This window comes from Suricata suricatta, chromosome 1 (assembly GCF_006229205.1).
Source record: "Suricata suricatta isolate VVHF042 chromosome 1, meerkat_22Aug2017_6uvM2_HiC, whole genome shotgun sequence".
NCBI classification, from domain to species: Eukaryota; Metazoa; Chordata; class Mammalia; order Carnivora; family Herpestidae; genus Suricata; species Suricata suricatta.
In genome coordinates this window covers 8,605,041-8,617,429 of record NC_043700.1, presented here as the reverse complement: position 1 = coordinate 8,617,429, position 12,389 = coordinate 8,605,041, and the positions used below count along the sequence as shown (strand labels likewise).

General features: G+C 37.9%; 1 long non-coding RNA gene across 1 annotated transcript in view; it reads right to left on the bottom strand.

Moving 5' to 3' along the window:
• Window positions 1-4,115: 4,115 nt before the first annotated feature.
• Window positions 4,116-12,389, bottom strand: part of LOC115299190 — an 11,396-nt gene continuing 3,122 nt past the window's right edge. The window contains exons 2-3 of the long non-coding RNA XR_003912193.1: window positions 10,313-10,395; window positions 4,116-4,270 (exon numbers count right to left, since the gene is read on the bottom strand). This is a non-coding gene — a long non-coding RNA (uncharacterized LOC115299190). The remainder of the gene's footprint in view (window positions 4,271-10,312; window positions 10,396-12,389) is intronic.

The window sequence follows — 12,389 nt, the reverse complement described above, 5'->3', positions numbered from 1 at the left end:
CTGACATTTACAGTGAGTACTGAAAGACATAAATTTATTGCCATTGTGTTGGAGAATTGGAGTGTCTGGTACTGGTCTCTGGTCCTTTCTAGTTTTGTTTTGTTTTGTTTTGTTGCTGTTGGTCTTTTTTCCCCTTCATCTTTTCTCCCTTGAGAGAATCCCTGTTAAAATTTCTTGTGGGGTTGGTTTAGTGTTCATGAACTCCTTTAATTTTTGTTTGTCTGGGAAACTTTTTATCTCTCCTTCTGTCTTGAATGACAGACTTGCTGGATGAAGAATTCTTGGCTGCATTTTTTCCGATTCAGCACCTTGAATAAATCCTGCTCCTCCTTCCTGGCCTGCCAAGTTTCTATGGATGTGTGTGCTGCAAACCTGATCTGTCTTCCCTTGTAGGTTGAGAACTTTTCTCCCTTGCTGCTTTCATGATTCCTTCCTTGCCTGAGTATTCTGTGAATTTGACTAGGATATGCCATGTTGATGGTTGGTTTTTGTTGAATCTAATGGGAGTCTCCAAGCTTTCTGAATTTGGATGTCTGGCTTTCCCCAGGTTAGACTCGTTTTCCGCTGTGATTTGCTCACATAAGTTTTCTACCCCTTTTTCTCTCTCATCTTCTCGGACCCCTATGATTCGGATGTTATTCCTTTTTAATTGCTGAGTTCTCTAATATTTCACGCTTTTGTCTTAGTCTCCCTCTTTTTTCTGCTTCATTATTCTCCATAAGTGTCCTTTTTATTGCTGAATCAAAGCTCTGCCTCACCCATCCATAAGCCATGGCATCCATTCTAGATTGCAGTTCAGTTCTAGCACTTTTTATTTCATCCTGATGAGATTTCACTTCTTTTCCCTCAGCAAAAGGGATTCTAACATATTTCCAACTCCAGCTAGTATTGTTACCATCATCATTCTGTTTTGATTCAGACGTCTTCTTGTATCTGTGTGAATTAAGCCCCTGGCTGTCATTTCTTCTTGGTCTTTTTTTGGGCTGAATTCCTTCATTTCATCATTTTGAAGAAAGAAAATGAATTAATAAAGGAAAAAAAATTAAAATATTAAAAACAATACAAAGAAATAAAAAAAATGATGCTAGATCCTATGTTTCAGTCTGGTTGTTGAAAGAAGCTTGACAGATTAGACAATACAGGGAAAGATAAGAAAAGAAAAAGAAAATTTTTCAATATTTTAAAAATTAATACAATGAAATGATAAATATAATTTTAAAATTTTACAAAGTAAAAATAGAAAAAAATTAAAAATGTTTTTAATAAAAATGGAAAAACATTTTTTTCTGTATTCAAGATTAAAAAAGAAAAATATTGGTTAAATGGACCTGCAAACAGAATGAAATACGATTGAAATTCTACCTGGTATCCTGTGGAAGTCAAGCTATGAAGCACTACAGCCCACAAACTAAGCAGGCAGACAGACTTGTGGTCACACTATAGTCCGTAAACTAAGCGGGTGGAGACTTAGGGTGTTCATCAAGAGTGCTTGGCCCAGTCGAGTGGGGTTTAGTGTAATAGCTCCATTCTCCACCAGGTGGCACTGCTCAGCTTACAGGGGTAGATCTTTGTGGTGCGTATGTGTATGCGCAAGAGGGTTGAAAATGGCATCACCCAGCTACCCAGTCTGTGGTATGGGAAACTCTGTGCTCTCCCTGACCAGCAAGTAAGCAACCCTGCTTTGTCTCTACCTTCTGTCCACTCTCTGCTTCTACGCTGTTGGTAACCAAGCTGTGAGTCTGCCAGACGGCATCGCCCTCCTGAGATTTAACTCAGATGGGGTTGTGCTTCCCAACCTCTCACTTCTAGGGGCCCTGCAGCTTTGACCTGCTCAGACCCTCTGGGGGAGAATCTCGCTGGGCAATGGCCAGGTGGTGGCCCACATCCAGGAACATTCACACCATCTTGTAGTATCAGTGTTTCAGGGATTGTGGAAAATCACAACACATATATGGCACCTGGCTTTACCCTTAACATCCTTGTTCCAACACTAGAAAACATGGTGGTTCTCTGTGGCCCGCTGGGATTTTTGTGTGGTGGCTTTACAACCTCTATCAAATGTCCTCCCAGCAAGGGAACTGCCACTCCCTCTGTGGCCTAGGGTCCCCTTGGACCTTGCTCCCTGCTCCTGGGGAGTAGCCCTTTCCACCAGAGAACCACCAGGTATCCAGCTATAGAGTTCCAGACTCTGCACTTCCTGTTATGGAGTCTTAGTGGAATTTAAACTCTCTCTCCTTTCTCCCTTTTTTATTCAGTCCCTGTGACTGTTTCCACTTTTTCCACTTTCTCTTCAGTTGCTTTTGGGGTGGGTGCTTTTCCTATCCTCTCCCACTGTCTGCAAACTCTGTCTGCAAACAAAAGCAGCTCCCTGCCCTCCCCGGCTTCTCTCCCCCCCAGTCACCTGTCCCCACTGCATACCTGCTGCGTTCTGGGGTTCGGGTTGTGCAGATGGTTGTGTTAGTCCTCAAATCAGCTTTCTAAGTGTGTAAGATGGTTTAGTGTTGACTTGGTTCTATTTCAGGGATGAGAAATGCAAAAAAGACTTGCATGCTATTTCACCATCTTGGCCCCTCCTATTTGAATTTAATTTAAAGGGCATTAAGTCAGGGCATCTGGTGGGTTCAGTTGGTTAAGTGTCTAACTCTTGATTTCAGTTCAGGTCATGATCTCACAGTTGTGAGATCAAGCTCTACTTTGGACTCCACACTGACACCCAGAGGCTGCTCTGAGTATCTCTCCCTCTCTCTCAAAATAAATGTTTTTAAAAAGGGCATTAAGTCTAATAATTTTGCATGTACATAAATTGAATATGGCTGGATTTTGGCATTGCCTACGTCGAGCTAGGCTTTACTTTTTAATTGTAAGATTTTTCAAAAGCTGAAGGAATGTATCATGACCCTAATTGTAGATCTGACTATAAATAATAGTTGGACAGAAATGAAAAGACATGGAAATAATTTTATGTGGCACTAAAATATACTACATAGAAATAACATGTCAGTTTTAAGATGAAGTTTCTTATAAAACTAGTACTTTCATGTTGTTTGAATCAACTATATTGAGATAGAATTTATATGTAGTAAGTACCAATTTTAGGTGTACAGTTTGAAGAACTTTGACAAATGTGTATGATGGCCAACAAAATATCTCTTTACAAAGTTCCTACAGATCACCTTTGCATGAATCTTGCTGTGTTTTGTCACTAAAATTTAGTTGTTTCTAGAATTTACTAGAGATGGAATTACATGTGAACTTTTGGTTGGATTCTCTTACACAGGATAATTTATAACCTATAAATGCTGCTGTGTGCATCAGCAGTTTGTTCATATTTATTGCAAAGTAATCTACATCATGTGTGAATATGACCCAATTTATTAATCCATTCACTATTGATGAACATTTGAGTTGTTTCCAGGTTTCAGATATTAGTAAAGAAGTAGCTACAAAAATGTATGAGCAGTTATTTTGTTCTCATTCCTCTTGGGTAAACATAAAAGAGGGCAGTCAGAGCATCATATAGTAAATAAATATTTCACATACTGTAAGAAACGTATTCCTATAAGAAATGTAGACTTCCCATTGTTTTTAAATCCTCACCAACAAATGGTCATTTTATTGTTTTTAGAATTTAAATTCCACTTAGTTAACATAGAGTGTTATATTAGTTGCACCTGTACAACATAGTGATACAACAACTCCATACACCACTTGGTGCCCATCACAATCAATGCCTGCCTTAATTTCCCCATCACCTACTTAATCCATTCCCCACATCCGTCTCCCCTCCGGTGTCCATTTGTTTATTCTCTTTAGTTAAGAGTTAACCCTTTCTTGGTTTCTCTTTTTTCCCTTTGTTCTGTGTCTTAAAATCCACATATGTGAAATCATATGGTATTTATATTTCTGTTATTTCATTTAGCATAATACTCTGTAGCTCCATCCATATTGTTGCAAATGGCAAGATTTCATTCTTTGTTGTGGCTGAGTAATACTCCGTTTGGTACGTGTTTGTGTGTAATATCTATGTATCTATCTATCTATCTATCTATCTATCTATCTATCACATCTATTTATCCATTGATCAGCACTTTGAATTTATCATAACAGATACACAGCATCTTAATATCTTTATTGGTCCAAATTTAATACATTTTGACATATGTTCATCTCAATGAAACCATCATTACAATAAGATGCTAAACACATTGATCACTTCCAACGTTCCCTTGTATAATCCTCTTCTTTCATACTCTTCTTACCTTGTTCATCCCTAGGCAAAAAAAAAAAAAAATCTTTCTGTCCTTTTAATTTGAATTCTTTAGAATTATAGTAAATGGAATCATGCATGTTTTTAGTGTATACAGGGTATAATAGTTCATTGCTTTGATTGTCCAGCATTATTCTAGTGTATGTACTTATTATAATCTGTTCATCTAGTTCCCTCTTGATATTTAGACTACTGAAATAAGGGTGCTCTCAATCTTTCTGTACAATGTTTGCATTTATATATGCTTCTGTTTCCAGTAGGCAAATACCCAGAAGTTCTGGCTAGACATACCTAGTAATATTATAGCCATTTGTCCTATGGAAAATATATGTATAATATATTATGTAATAGTAATAATGGTGGAGATATAAAGGTGTTTTGTGTTTAATGTTTTAAGAAATGGCTAAAATGTTTTGGAAAACTGTAATATTTTACATTCATACTACAGGTTTTGAGATTTAGAGTGACTTCACAGTTCCCCAGAATGTGATATGATGCACCTTTTTAATTTCTGCCATTTAATGGGATGTGTAGAAGTAGTGCATTAGTTTTCATTTGCATTCCAATAGAGTCAAATGATATTGAATATTATTTTATGTGTTTCTTTCCCTCCAAAAGTCATCTTTGTTGATGTATCTGTTCAAATACTTTGCCCATTTTTAATTGGGCTTTTTGTCTTACAAAACACATATGCATATATGTAGATATATCTATATATTTATTATACATGTTATGCAAATAATTTCTTACCATTTTTAAAGCTTTATTGAAGCAAAGGTAACAAACCGTAAATACATACTATTAAAATATGTATGTATTTAAATCATATACTTTGATACATTCTGAAATAGGTACACACCTGTGAAATCATTACCATAATCAAGACAGTATACAAGTGCCTCCAAAAATTCCCTTTCTGTTGTTTCCCCTTCCCCCTATTCCCCCCACTATCCTCTAGAGCTACTGATGTACTGCCACAATGCATAAGTGTGCATTCCCGAAAGTTCTGTGTGAATCCACCATACTCACAAAATTGTTACTTTCAGGTGTGCAACACGGTGATTGGACAGTTATAAACTTCACAAAGTGCTCACCATGATAAATGTAGTTCACTGTCATCCTACAAAGTTACTACAATATTGACTGCATCCCCTATGCTATATTTTACATTCCCTTGACTTATTTTATATCTGCAAGTTTAAACTTATTTTTCACCCAGCACCCCTCCCCTCTGGCAACCACCAGTTTGTTCTCTATATTTGAGTCAGTTTTTTTATTTTTTTTGGTTCGTTTTGGGACTTCATTTGTTTTCTAGATTCCATATCTAGAAGATTGAGGCAAATTTCTTTTCCCTTAAGAGCAAAGAGGGTCTCACCATGCAGATTACTTTCTTTCAGGGGAGGGTAGAGAGGACCCACGTGGCAGACTCATTGGCAGTGATGGAAAATTTCAGACTCCACAGTTAAGACAACATTCTGGAGGAAATTGGAACTGTCATTAGATTAGGTGTCAAGCCCCAGTTCTGGACCTCCATCAGGTGATAGAGTCCCTCCATGTTTGAGCTGACTTTGAGCTTAACGGAGAGATGTGATCAAAGTTTAAGTCATTAGCATCATACTCAGAGACTGCGCTGAGGTGACTACACTTTTGTTGCTCTTTTGTGGAGTGTCTATTGCTCATGATGATTTTATTTAACCCCTATGATTTTCACAGGTCACATTTTCCAGTTGACATTTTAGGTTGGTAATTGTTTTTCATTTCTAAGATGTTCTAATCAGGGAGACCCTTTGCTTGGTGGCTAATGCTGCAAACACACATTTAAAGCTTTTGATAGAAAATAACACCTTAGGGAGATCATCATGATTGCTATAAGCAATAGGATTACCAATATTTAGAGTGCATTTTAGAGCTGTGGTCCTGGGGCACCTTGACAGAGTCGGTTAAGCATCCAACTTCGGCTCAGGTCATGATCTCCTGGTTTGTGGGCCTGAGCCCCACTTCAGTCTGTGCTGACAGATCAGAGCCTGGAGCTTGCTTCAGTTTCTGTGTCTCCTTCTCTCTCTCTCCCTCCTCCACTCATGCTCTGTCTCTCTCTGTTAAAAATAATCACTAAAAACAACAACAACAACTTGTTTAGAGCTGTGGTCCCAAGACTCAACCCAAGTAAACTCAAGTAAGTCAAAGATCCCATTGAAAGTCACCTTTTTAGTCTAGCAGCTTGTTCTTCTGTAACTGAGTTTTTACTTCCCCAGAAGTGTTAATTCAGGCACAGAAGAGGTTGTCCTAGCAAAGATACTACCTTGTTCAGCTAAAAGATAATTCAGAGCTATTTTATCACCCACAACTTAGGCTAGGGAGTTTAAGGGTATCTGTTGTGTGGCTATGGATCTAGCAGCAGGTATTATAATAATTTTAAGAATTTGGGAGAGCTTTGTGATCATAGCCACATTTCTGATACATGGAAATGTATCTCTAACCAGAGAACTAGGGACCTGCCAAACAGTATGAGTTCTGAATCAGGAATGTCTCCTGGTAAATCCTTTTTAACAATGGACATTTAGAGCCAACCAACAGCTGTCTTGTCAAGAGTCAGGGACCCAGTTGTATTTCCTCTTACCCTGAAGTAAAAGAGATTACCCCGCTTCGCCATGGCCTGGGAAAAAGAGATGAAGGTGCTATCTTTCCAGGCTCATGCCAAAGTAAAGTAAACAGAAGAAGAGTTTTATGTTCAGTTAAATTGTGAAATCTTGGACCCATCGTTCTGTCTACCTTTATATCAGCCACTTCTCTTCCCCGTTTGGTAGATTTCGATGTCTCTAACGTCTATGCAGCAGTAGTCAGGTCCTTTGAGCTGTACTCACAAGCTGTCTGGCCCTGACGATGTTTCAACATACCCAGTCACCAGGGCCCATAAACTCTAACAGGTTCTTTTAAATTAGAACCCAGGAAGGCCTCTTTAACCTGTTAATGATGGACCTGAACATTAGAGACTCATAGGAGCGGATCATATAAGCATGAGACAACAAAGGATCAGCAAAAGGTTATATGCAGATAGAGCTTTTAAAAGTTCATTCGGTTTCTACCAAGAAGTCTATGATTTCACCAGTGAAGTGGGTGCTTCTATCACTGGAAAGTACAACCCAAGTGCGAAACCTTTCTTTCTTTTCTTTTTTTTTTTTTACTGTGAGGTAGTCCGACTTTGTGGCAGGAGAATACTTTAACCTACCCAGAAAACACTGACAATCTATACTAAACGGCAGTTTGATGAAGTCCAGCCACAGCTGTTTCATAGGGGCTAGAAGGACGCTTGAAACCCTCTGGGAAGAAGCCAATTTTTTTTAGGATTATAGAGCAAAAAGGTCAGATGTTGCTGGTGGATCGTAATTTTGTAAAAGGTTCCACACCAATGTCTAGTTATAATTTGAGTCATCTTCCATGTACTATAGTGAGTGAACAAGTGCAGAAATTGAAAAATAGCGTTTGTCAGGGATCTAGGAAGAGCAAAACCATCTCGAGCTTCCTCTATCCCTGATGATTCATTAGGTTTTTGTTACCTGCACACACACACACACACACACACACACACACACCCTTTTGTCTGTGCTGCCGGAGCACACTGTCGTCAGGTCACAAACACACTAGAATGGCAAGGCTGGCAGTGAGGTGGTCATTTTTGCAGAAGCAGAAGGGACTTTACCTCCCTGTGCACCGATTTTACAAATAAAAAGAAGGCTTAGTAATATTTATTTGACAACAGGTCTCATGTGATTTACATATCAGATAAGCCTAATTAGTTTCACCCACACTTTTGGGATATTCCAGATTAAAGACCTTTTCAGACTTTGATTTTTGGAAGTTTCTCAAAAATACTTTAAAAAGTTCTATTGCACTTGTTTAAATAAAATCACAGATTACTATGAAACCTAATTGAGAAAAAGAGACTCAGAACCCTATGAGAAGCAGACAAAACATCCAAGAAAACTTTGGGGAAAAAAAAATTTAAGTGTAATCATGCTGGCAAAGATCAATCTTGTTAAAAACAAAGGTTTTTTTTTTTTTAAATACACTTTCTATAATTCAACATTCTCTTTCTGTCCTCTTCTCTTTAATTCTGTCTCCTTTAAAAACAAAATTACTTTTTCCTCAATGAAAAAAATATAGTATCTCTATTTTCAGTAGTTTTAATTCAGAGAATTTTTAACCCTCAGAAATCTTGATTTCTAGTGAAAACTAAGAAGTAAGCAATTGTGAATCATCTGTTATAGCAGCATTTTTTAAATTTGAAAATTTATAATTTTTACAATTTCTAGAAATTTATGCCTTAATTTTTCAGTATAGCAGTAATCAAATATTTTTTTAGTTTCTTTGTAAGCCAAAAGTATATAAGCCTATAATACTTAGTCATTGCTGTCTTGTCTTATTTGGATATAATTTACATATGTAGTGCATTTAATGCATTACGTCACTTGCAAAATCTTAAAGTTATCAAAAATATTTGGGGAACATTTTTTTAACTTGCCTGAAACTTTTCATTAATGTACTTTTTTGACAGTTTTGTTTAGATTACTTTAAAAAAGTTAAGGTTAAAGTAATTCATTATTCTAAGATATTATTTTGTTCTTGACATATCTTCTGAAAGATAACATACACTGATTGGGCCAGTAAACTTAGGTAGAATAAAAGTTTCATGTTAACTCTAAAAACATACCCGTTTTAATTAAACCATGAATCTTCAACTAGCTTTTATATAAAATATTTTTCCAGATTATGTGACCTTAGAAAAGATTTGAGTGAGTTAGTTTCCAGCTTTTTGACTTTTAAAATGCCTAATCCTTATAGCATTTCACTTCAAACCAACTAATTAGAGCTCTTTCACAAATTAATTTCAGTGATACAACCTGGAGGTAGAAACACATTTACAATACATGCGCACATGTGAGCATGCAGACTGAGAACTTCTGTTCTAAAATCACTACTGGGGGCGCCTGGGTGGCTCAGTTGAGCGTCCAGCTTTGACTCAGGTCATGATCTCAGGGTTCATGGGTTCAAGCCCCGCATCCGGCTCTGTGCTGCCAGCTAGCTCAGAACCTGGAGCCTGCTTCAGATTCTGTGTCTCCCTCTCTCTCTGACCTTCCCCTGCTTGCAGTGTCTCTCTCTGTCTCTCAAAAATAAATAAAAGACATAAAAAAATTAAAATAAAATAAAATCACTGCCATGAAATAGGTACAGAATTTACCACTTAGAAATCTCCCACCTGAGTTTTTTTTGGTAGTTATAGAATAAGTTAAGGCCATTTGTCTAGATGGCTAAAGTAAAGCTTTCCTTTAATATTGGGAGAGAAGACATTTCACATTTATATTGATTTCTTGCAAGTCAACTTTTAAATGGTCTTCCCCCCCTGTTTTGACTGGATAAGAATTACTTCCTTGGAATTCAATTAAAAAAAAAAAAAAAGGACTAAGGACTTGCTGGATAGGACCAGGCAATCACTGAATATTCACATTTTAAAGGCACTGGGTAAAAATTCAAGAACTTTTCAGGACTTCTGGTCACTGAAGGCCTGAATTTTTATAATACTTACAAAGCCTTTTTGAGATAAAAAGGGGAGATATTGGGATTGGTAAAAAGGACTGACGATCTGTGAATTGTCTTTGGAACTACACCTGTGTTTCTGTAAACACCATAGTTGTAAAATAAGGAGAGTTGTGTTTAATTTTACAAAGGATGGGGTTGTCCGTGAAATGATAATCAAAGGACCGACATATCCACTTACTTGTGAAAACATCTCAATTTCCTCTGGGTGTACTTAGTTCAAGGGAGAGGGTTTAAATTTTTGCTCATCACCCTCTGAAGATCAGCTTCCAGATTGTCCAAATTTCTGAGCATAAAGCCAGATATGCCCTCTAGGGAAATCTTGTGTTTATTTGCTTCATTCTGGGGAGTGGTTGCCAGAAGAGCCTAAAGTTTGGCAGTTTTTAATTGATTTTTGTTTTCATTACTCTCCTTGGCTGTTGGAAGGAATCACAGCGTTATAAGAAGGCTTACCAGAGCGTCCATTAGAGTCCTGCTGACTCTCAAGGGGCCCAGATGGGCGGGCCCTTCCTTAGAGCTGAAGAACGTGCAGGGCCCTGGTTGAGGACAAAATAAACATGATTCTTAGGACCATTATTTCACTGGTGGGCCATCAGAAGTGTGAAATAGGTTAGGGAGGCCTGGTGTCATTTTAGGTGTCTAGCCTTGAAGCTTGTGTAGCTGTGAAACAGTTTGACAGAGTTGTTCTTTTTATTTATGATCTTGTTCCAAGGTTCTTTCAAAGTTCTCAGCTCTAACCCTTACCAAATTAACCATGGAGACTGGCGGAAATTGGGTAGACTCTCCTTCCCTATGCCCTTTGCAGGGTAAGAAATTCCCCTTACACCAAGGAGGGCTATGCCAGGCTTTAGGGGTACAATGGTAACTCAGCTGACCCAGGATTGGGTCAGTTACAAGACAGGGGGGAATGTAAGGACGCAGGTTTGAGACAATAGAAGGGCACACATTGCCCAAGACAAGAGGGACCACCCTTGTAATACCCTCAGTATTCCTAAGGGAAGGCTAGTTACACCCTATGTGAGGGTCCTGGGTCTACTCTGATTGGTTAACACTCTAAATGTTGTAATTGGATAAACCAGCTGTCAATAATATTGTGTAACAACGATTGGATCACTGTACCTATGTCACAATTTCCTGTAACTCCCCCTTCCCAAACTCATAAAAGCCCTACCCCACCTTTGTTCGGGGCTCTCAGCACTATCCGCTGTGGTGGTAAAGTATGTGAGCCCGAGCTTAGGCTTGGCCAGCCTGAGCCTGTAATAAAACCGCCCTTTGCTTTTGCATGCGTGGAAAAAATAAATAAATAAATAAATAAAAATAAAAACAAAGTTCTCAGCTCTAGCCAGGAGTTCAGTTAGGCCTGTGGTCTTCTGTCTTTTTTTTTTTTTTTTCTTCGTCCTCCGTATTAACCCACTAATCTCAGGGGGAAATCCATTTACAAACAGAGCTGCTAGAGCAGACTTGGTGACCTTAGTTATTTGTATGGAACTGGAATGCCAAAGAGGACTTCCCAATGGGCTTTAAAGCCGCTCCTGGGTTCATCTTTATTAGCAGGTTTGAATAGTAAACTAACCAGTAGAGGCAAAGACGACTCTGGGGATGGCTTTTAAAAGATGAGCTTTTTCTGGTCCCTGAGATGACTCTAGTGGAGAATGGTGACCTCAAACATCATCCTTAGATTTACGCCATTCTGCTTCCCACCCATTTTGGGGCATCACAAGGTCCTGTCAACATGTGCACACGCTGACAACGATCTGGGAGCCCTGAGTCATAGCTCCTGATAACGATTTAAAATTAATAGAAAAGCTTGTGAGGCTCCTCCCTTGGTTTTGCAGATTCTTTAGTTATTGTCCTTAATTCAGTGTTTGTCCAAGGATAAAAAGACACTGAGGATTGCCTAGAGGGTGGTTTTATTTTAAAGAGTAACTGTTCTATCATTTCTAAACAGCATAAAGGCAATGCCGACAGAAAATTACTCAACTAGGTAAAAGAGGGGAGCAAGAATCAATATTTTGGACCAATGGTTTGTAGTGTATCATCTTGATTGATTTGCAGAATTTGAACCATCCTTGCATCCCTGGTTTAAGTCACACTTAATTGTGGTAAATAATAATATAAATGCATTGATGAATTTGGCTTGTAATTTTTTTCAAGGATTTTTGCATCTATGTCCATTAGAGATGTTCGTATATGTGTATATTTTTTTGAGACCTTTGGTTTTGGCCCTGTGGAATGAATCTGAAGGCAATCCTTCCTGTTTTTATTTCTTGGATTCCTTTCTTTGAAAAGGATAAATGTTAAATGTTCCTTAAATATTTAGTAAAATTCACTAAAACTCTATGATTCTGGACTTCTTGTTGGCAGCTTTTTGATTACTGATTTAATTTCATTACTACCAATCATTTTGTTCTGATTTACTAATTCTTACGGTCTTGAAAGACTGTAGGTTTCTAATTTTTTGTAGTAGTCTCTCATTAGCTTTGTATATAAGAGGTATGGGTTGCAACTTCCCTTTTCTAATTTTGAGTGT